A 14,073-nucleotide genomic window follows, 5' to 3' on the forward strand; every position below is an offset into this window, starting at 1 on the left:
ATCATGAGTTTGACCAGACTGCAGGAGGACAGGAAGACTGGAGTGCCTGGAACAGGTGAGGCTGCAGGTCCCTTATTTTGGCTGCTGGTCCCTTATTTTCAAATCTGTAAGTTGACAGCTATGCACTTGAGAAGGGTGAAATAATAATAATTACTATTTTATAAATTTGTAATTCACTTTATATTGCAAATTACAACTGAAAAACAGACAAACAGCTCTTCTGCCATAGATACATTAAAACCAAGAGGAAAAAGAAATATATTAAAAACATCCCACCCACTTCTAAAAGGCACAGATAGTTAAAGGCCAAAGGCCTTGATACGGATGAAAGATTTTGCCTGGTGCCTAAAGATATGTAATAATGGTGCCAGGCAAGACTCCCTGGGGAAAGCATTCCCTAAATGAAGAGCAATGGCAGAAAAGGCCCACAGAAAACTACTACAATTCACCAGTACATAATGGAGATGTGCAGGCAGAACCAGTCACAAAATAGTCACAGATGGAGGCTGGGTTTGGCATAAACAGTTGGCAATTACTGACACCATGTAACCAATTCATTTTTGGAAATAGCTAAATTCTCTGCCACAGTGTTTTCCTCATGGCAAGGGGTTCCACAGCTGAGCTTTCCTCAAATTAAGTACAGACATTTGCTGTGGAGGTATTGTGACTCACCTTCCCCATTGTAGGCAGAATTGACTGTTTCGCACTCTAAGACATTTTCTCGTGTGTGTGTGTGTATTTCTTACATATATTTCTTATATATTTTTCATATATATATATATATATATATATATATATATATATATATATATATTCTTATATATTTTTGGTTCCTAGTTTCTTGTTTCGGGAAGCTTTTAATGTTTGATGTATTATAGTATTTTAATACTCTTTTGGAAGCCGCCCAGAGTGGCTGGGGAAGCCCAGTCAGATGGGCGGGGTATAAATAATAAGTTGTTGTTGTTGTTGTTGTTGTTGTTGTTGTTGTTGTTGTTGTTCCCATTCTCCTTTCATACTGAACTTTTACCTTATCCCCACACTGTCAAATGCCAATTTTGTTTCGTTTTTCTCATCCCTACTCCCCGTTCCTTTAAAAACCACTGTATCAAATTTCCTCTCTTATCTGCAGTATTTCAGCATTTATTTCAGTAAAGAAATAAATAATGAACCTTTTCTCTCAGGTTCTGATTTCCTTCAACATCTGCTCTGGCCATTTCCCTCTCAGCGGAGGGAGACCTTCCTACTCCTTCCTCTGACCCTTTTTACTTCCTGGCTACCTGTACAGTGGTGCCCCGCAAGACGAATGCCTCGCAAGACGGAAAACCCGCTAGACGAAAGGGTTTTCCGTTTTTGAGCTGCTTCGCAAGACGATTTTCCCTATGGGCTTGCTTTGCAAGACGAAAACGTCTTGCGAGTGTTCTATTTTTTTGCCCCCCCTTTTTCTAAGCCGCTAATCCGCTAATAGCCTTTTAGCCGCTAAGCCGCTAATGGCTGCTAATCCGCTTAAACCGCTAATAGCGCTAATCCGCTAAGCCGCTAATAGGGTTGCTTCGCAAGACGAAGAAACCGCTAGACGAAGAGACTCGCGGAACGGATTATTTTCGTCTTGCGAGGCACCACTGTACTCAGCATCTATGGGGTTGCTGGCACTGGCATCAGTCCAACCAAGAAACTAGGGCACAGCTTTGGGGGCGAGGTGGGGAAGTAAGAAGGCACCGGGCAGGCAGTGGCACTGAGGCCCACTTGAAAGTGGCTCAAAGCCCAGTGTTTGGGAAACAATGTGACAGTGAAAACTAGACGTTGGAAGAAGGTATGCGTTTCAAACCTATGTCGGGCCCATATAAGGAATCCCCTGTACCTAATTTGTTGTGGAGCCACCATGACAACAAGCACAATGGGGCAAAGCTTGCGAATGAGTTAGGAGCAAAGCAGCTGGTTTTCTTCTCACATTCCCCACTCCACTTGAATTTTATCAGCCAAAAATACAAATCCACATATAGCAGCTGTTTTACTCTAAAGAAGGAAAATACATGAAAAAAGAAACACTCTCCAATGCTCACTTCATAGTGAGCCAGGGTTTGAGCTAGAGATTTGGAGGGATAAATTATTTTCCCTCTGAAAGGTTCTATGGCTGAAAGTAGAATCTTGGCTGCCAGAATGAGGGCCATAAAAATGTTTGAGCTTCATTAGGTGCAGCATTGTAGCTTGGATTAGAATATGTCTGGCTGGTTTCTACACACACACACACACTACAGGTTCTCACTCCTATGTGCTAAGTTGATGGTTTAAAATGATGGATGTCAATTAGCCCTGTTTGTCAGAAACAGTCTCTGCTTCCCAGTACCTGTGCACAGTAAATTATCACACTAGTTTTTGCCATTTCTTTAGCATGGGTTCCTACTAGAGTTGTCAGTCTTCAGGGTTTGTGTTCCAACTCCCTCACCTGTTCCTATGGATTTCTAAACCTTAATTCCTGAATCTGGTGCCCTCCAGCCCAGGCTAGCTGTGACTGATTAAAATTGTAGCCCAAAAACATAAGGAGGGCATCAGGTTGAAGAAGGCTGGTTTAGAAGTTAAATTTTGGCAGTGAGGAGCAGACACACCATCTCTAATTTTCACTGATGAACTATGATGCCCTGTGCAGGGCAGAACCTCCCGTTTTACACAGAGACAGGCACCATCTGCACTATATATTTAAAGCAGTATTATACCAGTCATGGCTCACACCCAAGGAATCATGGGAAATGTAGTTTGTTAAGAAGAATTGGGAGCAGGGCTTCTTTCAGTCGGAACTCTCTGGAATTCAATTCTAGCAGCTCTCAGGTGGGCTGAGAACGAGGGAGATGTTCATGGTGAATTCCGGCACCTTTTTTTCTGGTTAGGAGACACCTTATTTATTTATTTATTTATTTATTTATTTATTTATTTAGTCACAGAGGGGGTCTTCCAGCGAGACTCAGCACGCGTAACAAACTGCAGGATTCTTGAGGGGAAGCCATGGCTGTTAAAGTGGTATGATACTAATTTAAATGTCTAGTGCAGTTGAGGGCACAGTTGCTGAGGTATATTTTGAACAACGGACAGATGTGTTTTTCTATTTTATCTTTACCCAACTGAGTAAATCTCCTTCTAGCTTTTAAAGGGGTGAAACACAGGGGTGCAGAATAAAAACACAGTATCCAAAATGTTGTGTAGAGCCTTCAGCGATGTTGTGTTGTGGAGAGGCTTGGACAGTGATTCATAGTTTGGGAACTGAGGTGTTACAAGTCGTCTATCTATCTCCTATCTATCTATCTATCTATCTATCATCTATCTATGAATTGTTGAAAAATATGATATATCAAGATGTCTGTTAGAGCAGACCAGCAAGAACTGTTGAGTTGACAGGTGGGAATAGGTGGCTATGAAATGGATTAGATTAAATATTAAGATGTGAATGTGCTTGCTATATGGTTCACCCATAAGGAAAGATAATTGCTGTTGCTTAGAATGTAGTACAATTTATAATTTTATGCAGGAGGTGGAAGGAATTGTGCAACATAATACCTATGCACCGGCCTGAAGGCATAGTTTGATCAAAATAGGTGTAGTCCATAAATTGGAATTAGCCTTTTCAACAACCTCAAGTTAGACAAATAAATCACTTTGACTAGCCCATTTCAATTTTTTTTAAAGAAAACAACCACCCTGAAGCAAATGAACTATGGATCATCCATTTGTGCTGCTGACTCACTTTGGCTGAGGTAGTTCATTATTATCAATTAACACACTCTCCTAAAGCCTGGCAACAATTATACTACCTTTTGCAAAGTCCATTTAATCTCATTAGTTGCCACTCTAACTCATAGGTTGCAATCCTATTTGATATGCCTACTTACCTGGGAGCAACCCTCATTGAACTCAATGAGATTTACTCCCAGGTAGACATTTACAGGATTGTGCTGTTGCTGACATAATAATCTATTAGTGTACAGTTGCGTAGAGTAGGAAGCATGCCCTCTCCTTATTTGCTTTAAGAAGAAAATGCTGCTATATTTAAGAAGAGGGAGGGAATAGCCATTTTGAAGGTACAAATGCAGCTCCCATTCCATGTATTATGCTATCTGATATACACAATCCAAAGTTATGGCATTATTTTGTTTAAGGATAATATTTCAAGAGGGTCAAATTAAAACCACCACATGCTTTTTCTAAAACCATTTTCTAACTAAGGCATAGAGCTAACTCCCACTGCCCCTGCCCCAAATTCTTAATATAATATGTGTTTTTCAACAGACTCATCCATAACATAGGGCCACACTTGTGGCCCAATAATAAGCTTGAATACAGTCAGCTCTTGCAAGTGAGAGGAAGGATGCATATAGTTTGGAGCAGAGAGGTGCTGGCAGGACAAAGTGTTAAGCATTTCCACACCTCTCATTTATCCAAATCACCTGCTCCAAAGTAGCTATAAAATTCATTACACACATTTGCATGTAATATGTAGTTTGTTTTTTCATTTCTGTCTCACCAGTATATATCCAGATAGCCCTCAAGAAAAAGCTTGCAGCAGATAACAGATCAGTAGGGGCTTCAGTTTCTACTACTTTGCTGATACTCACAATCTCTTTAACTGATCTGATTTTTCTCCTAATGTTTTACTCAACTTTTTTTTTTTTTGCTTCTTACCTTTTTGAACTATTTTCTTTTTAAAAAACTTTTGAGGATTGCATCAATAATTACCAGGGAGCATCCAGTTGACTGGAAGAGAAATCTTAACTTTCAACAACTCACCTCTGCTGCTCTCTGTTGTGGTGGTGACTTCTAGTAGGTGTAAGCATGTTGAAGACTCACAAAGGAATAAGGTTACAGTGAAGAGATATATCTTGTTCTGTTTTGTTCTGTTACTAAAGGGCCTGAGGAGGAATGGAAAAGTGTATGTGTACATGCATTTTGGGGTCTGATTTTACAGGGAGGAGAATATAACCAGAATGTATCTGTAAGAAGGAAACACATGACACCTAGCTTTAAATTGCAATGCCAAGCAATCTGAATTTTTATCAGGAGGAAAATAGATCATTTAACATTTAGGGTATATTAGTGGGACCATTAATTTTTCATATAGAACCTGAAAAATTGTTCTGATCACCCTTCTACCAGAAATAACTAGATCATGTAAAATACTAGCAGCACAATATCCCCCCACCCCCCATTCTGCAAAGGTGGTTCTATGTGACTGTTTCTCCTCCGTTGATAAAACTAATGTTATTCTCTCTCTCAATATTAAATTATTCAAATTACAGGATTTCAGCAGAGGCAGGAATCAAGTTTATAGACTATAGCCAATGTGGTGTTGTGGTTAAAGTGCTGGATTAGCATATGGTAGATCAGGATTCAAATCTGGGGCTAGTTGCTATCTCTCCGCCTTACCTCATAGGGTTGTTGTGAGGATAAAATATGGGAGGCAGAAGTGTGTATGTCACCTTGAGCTCTTTGGAGAAAACATGATTGTCGTTTAGTTGTTTAGTCGTGTCCGACTCTTCGTGACCCCATGGACCAGAGCACGCCAGGCACTCCTGTCTTCCACTGCCTCCCGCAGTTTGGTCAGACTCATGTTTGTAGCTTCGAGGACACTGTCCAACCATCTCGCCCTCTGTCATCCCCTGCTCCTTGTACTCTCAATCTTTTCCAGGGAGTCTTCTCTTCTCTTCTCATGAGGTGGCCAAAGTATTGGAGCCTCAGCTTCAGGATCTGTCCTTCCAGTGAGCACTCCTTCAGAATGGATAGGTTTGATCTTCTTGCAGTCCATGAGACTCTCAAGAGTCTCCTCCAGCACCATAATTCAAAAGCATCAATTCTTTGGCGATCAGCCTTCATTATGGTCCAGCTTTCACTTCCATACATCACTGCTGGGGAAACCATAGCTTTAACTATACGAACCTTTGTTGGCAAGGTGATGTCTATGCTTTTTAAGATGCTGTCCAGAGATATAACAACATCCAAAACACTTTCATAGTCCTAGTATCATTTAAAACATCTAAGTCCTCTCACGGGTTTTGGTACATTTAATTTTGTTTTAAAATGTAATTGTCAACATGCAGATTTTATAGAATCAAAGTAAGGAACATGTTTACACTAATAAACAGCGAGTTAATATGAAGGTTGGGTGGACTTGCCAAGAAGTAGAAGTCCCACCCCCACAATCTTGGGGGCACCACAGGGGACACTATTCTTTAGAATGGAGCGAGAGAGGTGTGGTGTGCATGCGTCGAATTTTGGTATTGGAGACAGAACTCTACTGGCCCTTGCCCTGCTTCGTTTTGTACTCCAAGGCCAAACCTGCCAGCTGTTCCTTTTATCTCTTGATTCCCTACTTTAGCATTTCAATCCCCTATAATGAGAAGAACATCCTTCTTTGGTGTCACTTCTATAAGGTGTTGTAAGTCTTCATAGAATTGGTCAATTTCAGTTTCTTCAGCACCGGTAGTTGGTGCATAAAGTTGGATTACTGTGATGTTAAAAGGTCTGCCTTCAATTTGTATCGAGATCAATCTATCATTTTTGAGACTGCATCCCAGTACAGCTTTCGCCACTCTTTTGTTGACTATGAGGGCCACTCCATTTCTTTTACTGGGTTCTTGCCCACAGTAGTAGATATGATGGTCATCCAAACTGAATTTGCCCATTCCCATCCATTTTAGTTCACTGGTGCCCAGGATGTCAATATTTATTCTTGCCATCTCATTTTTGACCACACCCAGCTTACCAAGGTTCGTGGTTCTTACATTTCAGGTTCCTATGCAATATTTTTCTTTACAGCATTGGACTTTCCTTTCGCTTCCAGGCATATCTGCAACTGAGCGACCTTTCGGCTTTGGCCCAGCCACTTCATCAGCTCTGAATCTACTTGTACTTGTCCTCTGCTCTTCTTCAGTAGCATGTTGGATGCCTTCCGACCTGAGGGGCTCATCTTCCAGCATCATAACAGTGACATATATGCCTGTTGTCTTTGTCCATGGAGTTTTCTTGGCAAGGATACTGGAGTGGCTTGCCAGTTCCTGCTCCAGGTGGATCACGTTTAGTCAAAACTCTCCACTATGACCTATCCATCTTGGGTGGTGCTGCACGGCATAGCTCATAGCTTCTCTGAGTTATTCAAGCCCCTTCACCACAACAAAGCAGTAATCCATGAAGGGTATATAAATGTAATTATAACGACTGCCTCCCAGACACCCTTGGTCTTGTGCCACCTGAGGGGAAGGTTTTCCCAGCTAACAGACTGTACCCCTCTGCTCAGCCCCCTCTCCCTCTGTAAAGAACTGTTGTAACCAGACAAGGGGCTAATTATTTCCATGAGGTTGCCCAGTGCTATTTTTATAGAAAAAGAGGTGCCCAAACTCATCATTCCCTTATAATGGCAATGGCATCCATCTGAGAGGTGCCGGAACTGAGTCCCGGTGAGTTCTGGCTGAGAAAAAGCCCTGAGATTGCTCCTTTTCAGTCAGCCTCTAAATGTCCCCAGGAGTCTCCCTTAATGCAGCATGGAACTATAGTTTCTAATATGTTTTAGACCACAACTCCCATCAGTTCCAGTTATATTGACTGTGATGGCTGGGGCTTATGGACAGGGTCACCAAGAGTCAGGAACAGTGTGTATTGGGGCATTAGACCCACAACAAAGCAAGGGCCTCATGTATTTCCTCATGAAGAGCTGGTGCAATTTTACAAATTCCACTTTTGAAACTGGGCAGCAGTTTGAAAAAATAAAAAATTTTAAAAAGTAGCAAGGCATAAAAAAAACATTATGGATGTTTCCATCCTCTGGGGCCTTCAGTAGAATGTGACCAAACAGTTCCTTGCAATTTATTGGGGTTTTGGAATTGGTGCCATGAAAAATTCTTTTTTTTCTTTTGATAGTGTATGAAGAAAGGAAAAGTCAAACTAGATTCTGTAAACAATAGCAAAATTGTTCCTGCAATGGACCTAATCAGTGCTATTCTAACAGCCAAGGTAAGTGTGACACTTGTGGTTTTTTTGTAGGGGAAAAGTTATTGGTGGAGCCAAAATGATTATTATTTTTTAGCTAATCATAGATGCATAGACAAATAATGATTCACTTAGTGCAGACTAAACAAGTGATGATAAAAAATCAAGACCAGAATTGTTCTGAATATAGCAAATTTTCATGGAACAAAAACAAGGATATACATATATCCTTTGGCAGAGCACCAAAGGCATGTGTGTGCTTTGAAAGAGCCCAAGGTTAATTTGAACTAGGCTTTTGAGAGATGCTGTCAGTTTGTATTTAACTGGGGGGTTTCTGGCAGCTTTGCTTATTATATGTGCTTGTCAAATAATTTACACAGTCATCAGTTCATCACAAACATAAATGAGCGTAGTAGCAATTTGCTAATTTAAGTTTTCTTAGAAAATCCTTGAGGTTGTGTTTAACTTCCATTTAAAATTATTAGTCTGAATGGGTCCAAGAAGAAAGGAAGGAGGGGGAGCTAGAAAGAAGTGACATTTTCTTGAAAATACAGGACAACATGATTCCTTTTAAGTCTAGTAGGAATTTATGTTAATTCTGGATTTGCATATTTGCTATGATTCCTAGTTTACATAATATGGCATTTCTGTGTTTGTTGTGATCATTAGAAACCTGACTAAAAGAAAATTATGGGGGAAATGCAACTCATGAGTCTTCCAGTGATAGGTGGGGAATTACAAAAAAAGATGGTAAACAGGTCAAGAAAAATGACAATAAAGGCTGTTAGATTTTGCTAAAAGGAACACAGGAATCCACAGGAAAACCTGTTTAACTCAGTGTAACTGAATATCTAAAATGTACCTTACTCCTGTTCCTATTCCAATGCTACTACCCTGCTTGTCCACTTCTCTCCTTGTCAGCCCCCATCAACTGCTTTGCTGCTGATAATGTGGTCAGAGGTTTAGCTATGCTTTGGTTTTCCTTTCCCCTTCCCTTCTGTCTTGCTCTGAAGAAGGATGGGGATGGTGGTGGTGGTGGCTTCAGAGCAAGGCATTCTGGGGAAGATGGAGGAGGTTGCCTGCTCTACCATGGCTTTGCTGTGGTGGCTAGAAATTATCTTAAGCTAAGTTAAAAATAAAGTTATTGGAGAAAGTTTAATTATTAAACTATTTTAAAAACAAAAAAGACCACACAATTTCTAGTGGTGGCATTAATGAGTGAGCTGGAACTGCGGGGTGAGAGAAAGGAGTGGAAATAGGGATTTTTGTTTAAGGAAAAGTGAGATTTCTAAGGAAACACCTAGCATAGTATAGCCTGGTGTTTTGCTAGATGGAAAAGAGCTGGAAAGGAGTGTCATGCTAGCTAGACTGCTATATAGACCATGAGAGAGAGAGAGAGAGAGAGAGAGAGAGAGAGAGAGAATTTAGACTGCTGTAGCTGCTAATTGGCATCCTGCCAGAGAGCCAAAAAGTTTTGCCTTTGCCAGGGATATGCTGCAGATTGACACTTCTGTGTTTCTATGCACTTCTGTGCTTAGTGGGTGACTCTGCAGTGTCTTGGTCACTGCTGGACTCTGGATCATGACACCTCCCTCCATAAAGTAATCTGTCCAGCATCTGAATACCAGAACCACACAGACGTCTCTTAGAATCCATGTACTTGATGACCATTATAATTATTTCATAATATATGTGGAGAAAGGGTTGGATAAAACCTGTTCTTTATAGTATCTCCAACAGTTCCCAGCTGCAAGAAATACCAGGTGAATGGAAAATTTCTCTAAAAATGTATTTTTACTATCTGCATCTTTGCTAATGTAAAGACTGCATTATTCTTTTTTAAGGAAACAAAGTTCTTTTCTTTTTAAGCCATTGGAACCTTTTCCTTTATTTTACAGCCAGCAGATGGAAACTTGTTTGCTGGAACTTCTGGAACTTTGTGAGTAAAATCTTCACTTATTTGCAAAGCTAAGTGTCTGTGATTTATTCTAACCTAAGTTTTTTATGGGGAACATTTGTTCAAGGATGGATGCTATAAAATCTGACCAAAATTCAATGTGCTTTGTAGCAATCACCATTGTGCTAACTATGCTAGGAGATCCCCCCAACCTCTCCAACAATTATTGCACAGACCCATAGTTTTTCTTTATTCATTTCTTAATTGAGGATATATTTTCCCAGTCCTTCCCCATTTCTGTCCTTTTCTTTTGGCTAGGTGGGGCAGGGAAAGCAACTTGGACCACTTAACATCAGACTAATAAAAGACAACATAGAAGCTATGTGGCCTAACCTTTAATGGGAACTCTTATTGACAGATGCAGAGCATTTTCATTATAAAAACAACATAGCTTCTAAATGAAGCAGCACATGTACTAAAGGCTGTCTGAGTCTCATGCAGCTATCATTTTTGACAGCTGCTACAGGTAGCTGTAGCTAGAGAATGCCTCCCAGTGTTTTCTGTTCCTCACGCTCCCAGACAGAACAGTATTAAGGTCAGTCTATGACAAATATGAATTCATATTGTGAGCCTGTACATTTCTGAAGCAAAGATTGCGCCGAAATTCACTAGCTACGCTTGGACCTCTTCAACATGCAGGGCTCATGGATGTAGAAGACAACCCCATTACTTGCTACATTGCCTTACTAGCAGCACCTCAGCCTCCTTCTGACTGAGTGAATAAATTGTGCTCAGTACAAGGTAGCTTTGACATGCTAGTGGCTTGTTTTTATTCAGGATTGCTTCCACAGAAGAGGCGTTGTGCAATGACTTAACTATGTGCATAATTAGCCTATAAAATGGCACTCATCCCTACATTTAGCCATTACATGCCCAAGGGTATGTTTGTATAAATGCCAAATAATGTGGATAATAGAATGGAACCTTCATGGATGCCAGTTTCAACTTAACTTAAAGATGATACATAACTTGTCCACCATTACCAGGTGACTTCACTTTTATGACTGAGATGACTACTTTGGCAGTTCTTGACACAGCAGAAGCAACAGCCTAACCAGCCTCCTATAGTCAATTGTATCAAATGCTGCTATACAAGTCCAAAGTGACTAAAACAACCAGGGGTCCTAGATCTAACATCAGTTTATCATCCATCATTCTGACAACTGTGTTGTCTATTCCAAAGGTCATTGGAACCTCATCTGGAATTTCTCAGTACTGATATTACATTCCAAATATATTTGCAGCTGAACTGCCACAGCCTTTAAATTTCTTTCCTTTTTTAGTGGATAGCAGAGTTTGAAAGTGGAAAACCATTTCTGATTGGGATATACACTGTTCCATATGAAAATACTCATACTCCTGTTGGAATAAGTTTTAGGCTTACAAACTGCTTTCATATTAGGAGTTGCAGTAGGAACTCAAGTGTTTGCTCGATAGTTGAAAAACTTCAGATGTTACTACTAGAAGTTACCGTATTTTTACCGTGTGTAAGACAATTTTTTTTGCTATTAAAATAGGCAAAAAATAGGGGTTGTCTTATACATGGATAGTGAATGCAGAGGGGGTGAGTGGGCAGGTGATTGGCAGCAGTGGGCAGGTGGGCGATTGGTTGCGACCTCCTTCCAGAAAGCTCAACAACTTTGGATAACTTTCCTCTAAAAACCTCAACAATTGAAGACTCACCTCTGCAAAAAAAGCAGATAAGAAGAAGAAGAAGCTCAACAACTCAAGAAATATCGATTTCTTAATTTTGGGTTCAGAAACATAGGGTTCGTCTTATGCATGGGGCCGTCTTATACACGGAAAAAAATATGGTAAATAAACACTTGGTGTAGCAGTGGGGGATGAGCACACAAGCTCTACCCTTTGATAGGGTGATCTTTCTGCACTCAAGGAGTTTCCCTGAACATTTTAGAATCCTGGTTTCCCAGGATTCTAAAACATGTAGGAAGCCTCCCTTAGGACAGAAGTCTTTTTGCTTCAGAAGATTGGTCTCTATAATTTGGAGGATGACGGGAACAACCATGTGGGGACAAAGTTGGCATGCTTACCCCATGCTAAATACTTACCCCATGTTAAATGTGTTTATTTAACTTCTAATTATAACACTTGATGATGGCTAACAAGGCACCAATCCCCATGAAAACTAAAATTACTAATGCAGTTTTAGAAAGAATTGATGCATTTTAATTTCTTTTCTATACTATGAAACTTCTACTAAATCTAAAAATGCCATCAGTCATTTTAGATGGAGATAACAGGCAAGAAGTCACTCAAATTAAATTTGCTTCCTTAGGCTTAGCAAGAGAAGAAAAGATCCCTAGGAATAATTGACAGATAAGAGATGACGGAGATAAAAAGAAATGGACTGGTAAGTATTTAATGGCTGTTTATGGCATTACACATGTTATAGTTTAGTGGTACATTGAAATTTCATTATTTTCATAGTTCTTGTTTTCCCATTTCGCTTTTCCTGTCCACTTCGTTCTGCTAATTTTACTGAGTAAATACAGTGTGGATAATGGACAGCTATTGTGCCAAAATACATTTAAAGGACTTATTCAAAAGGAATAATTTGTCCATCAAGGTGACCACAGCTGTCTCTTTTCCATAACATGAACTAATAAAGATGTATTAAAATGGATCTCGATTACCTACATCATCTGGGAATGCTAAAAAATTTTTTTATCACAGTCCAAGGAAGTTGTAGTGTTTCTAAAACAATGCCTGGAATTGGTATGGGGTGGATAAGCTGAAGCTTAATCCAGACAATAAATAGATGTTCCCAGTCAGAAGATCAGGTAATAGGAAATCTACCTGTTTTTGGTCTCAGATTTTAGTGTACAGTGGTACCTCGGGTTAAGTACTTAATTCCTTCCGGAGGTCCATTCTTAACCTGAAACTGTTCTTAACCTGAAGCACCACTTTAGCTAATGGGGCCTCCTGCTGCCGCCACGCAGCCGGAGCCCGATTTCTGTTCTTATCCTGAAGCAAAGTTCTTAACTTGAAGCACTATTTCTGGGTTAGTGGAGTGTGTAACATGAAGAGTATGTAACCTGAAGCATATGTAACCTGAGGTACTACTGTACATGGCAATAGAGCTCAAAAATATGGAAGTAAAAGGAGGAGGCCCCACAAGCCCCACCTCCTGACTCTCACCAATTTTAGTTTATCTTTCACTTTTGGTCCACATCTCATTTAAAGAACCGTAGGAAGGTAAAGCAGGTGTCTTGAAGTTTCCTAGCTACAGTACGCAGCTGGATTGAACAGGTCATCTGATGGCAGAGTTCTCCACTATGGTGAGATGCTTGGTATTTTTATTTAAATTATAGTAATTATTTCTGAACCCGCATATAGATCAGCACATGGAAATTTTATGGAAATCCATATAATACTTTATTGTCTTTTTCAGAGGTGCCCAACTCTCCTCTCTTCCCCCCACTGCCTATAATTTGAGCATTGTGTAGCCTGCCCATGCAAAACTGTATCCTGGCTATTTCCATGCTGGTGTAGCATAGCTTCTAAGAAGGCTTCTAGAACTCCATGGTAACAAGGGAGGAGTCCATACCATAGCTCCTTTCCTTCTTCCCATGCCAATCTCTGCTCTCTTGAAGGCTTGATCAATGCAGTGGCCCTTGGCCATAGCTTCCATATTATGAGTACTAATGATTTTAGCCTATTCACATCAGTTTTGGTGTGTGACAACATTCAATTTAAAGATGGTATAGCTACATTTGGACAATGGAGTTGATCTGTTCTCCACCTGGGCTTTTGAAGCATATTCTGTCTGGCCAGCTGTATTTCAAAGAAGGGGCATTTAGGTTTTCAAGCTACAGGTTAGGTTAATATTTTCTCCTGTGAACACTGAGCTGTTGTGGGCCAATTCTCCTATTCAAATACTCAAATATTTGACTTCACATATTTCCATTTATTTTACTATGCATGTTGATCCATAGGAATCCTTACAATGCACAGGCCATGTGCTGCCTATTGCATGGCAGTTCTTTTGTTGATGTATATCTGAATTATCACAAGCTATCAGGCATTTGTTTTTTCCACATCTAGAGATTCTCAGAAGGAGCATTTCATGTTGCCCTTTTGCTCAGCAGGAAGACGATGCTGGCAGTAGAGACAATATAATGATTTGGGCT

General features: G+C 40.2%; 1 long non-coding RNA gene across 2 annotated transcripts in view; it reads left to right on the forward strand.

Annotated features, from left to right (window-relative positions):
- LOC310703525 overlaps positions 1–14,073 on the forward strand; it is a 236,558-nt gene that overhangs the window by 70,749 nt on the left and 151,736 nt on the right. For both annotated transcript variants that reach the window (XR_014524216.1, XR_014524217.1), the window contains exons 7-9: positions 7,897–7,989; positions 9,864–9,904; positions 12,219–12,293. This is a non-coding gene — a long non-coding RNA (uncharacterized lncRNA). The remainder of the gene's footprint in view (positions 1–7,896; positions 7,990–9,863; positions 9,905–12,218; positions 12,294–14,073) is intronic.

Source organism: Podarcis liolepis, assembly GCF_965112155.1.
Source record: "Podarcis liolepis genome assembly, chromosome: 3".
Taxonomy (NCBI): domain Eukaryota; kingdom Metazoa; phylum Chordata; class Lepidosauria; order Squamata; family Lacertidae; genus Podarcis; species Podarcis liolepis.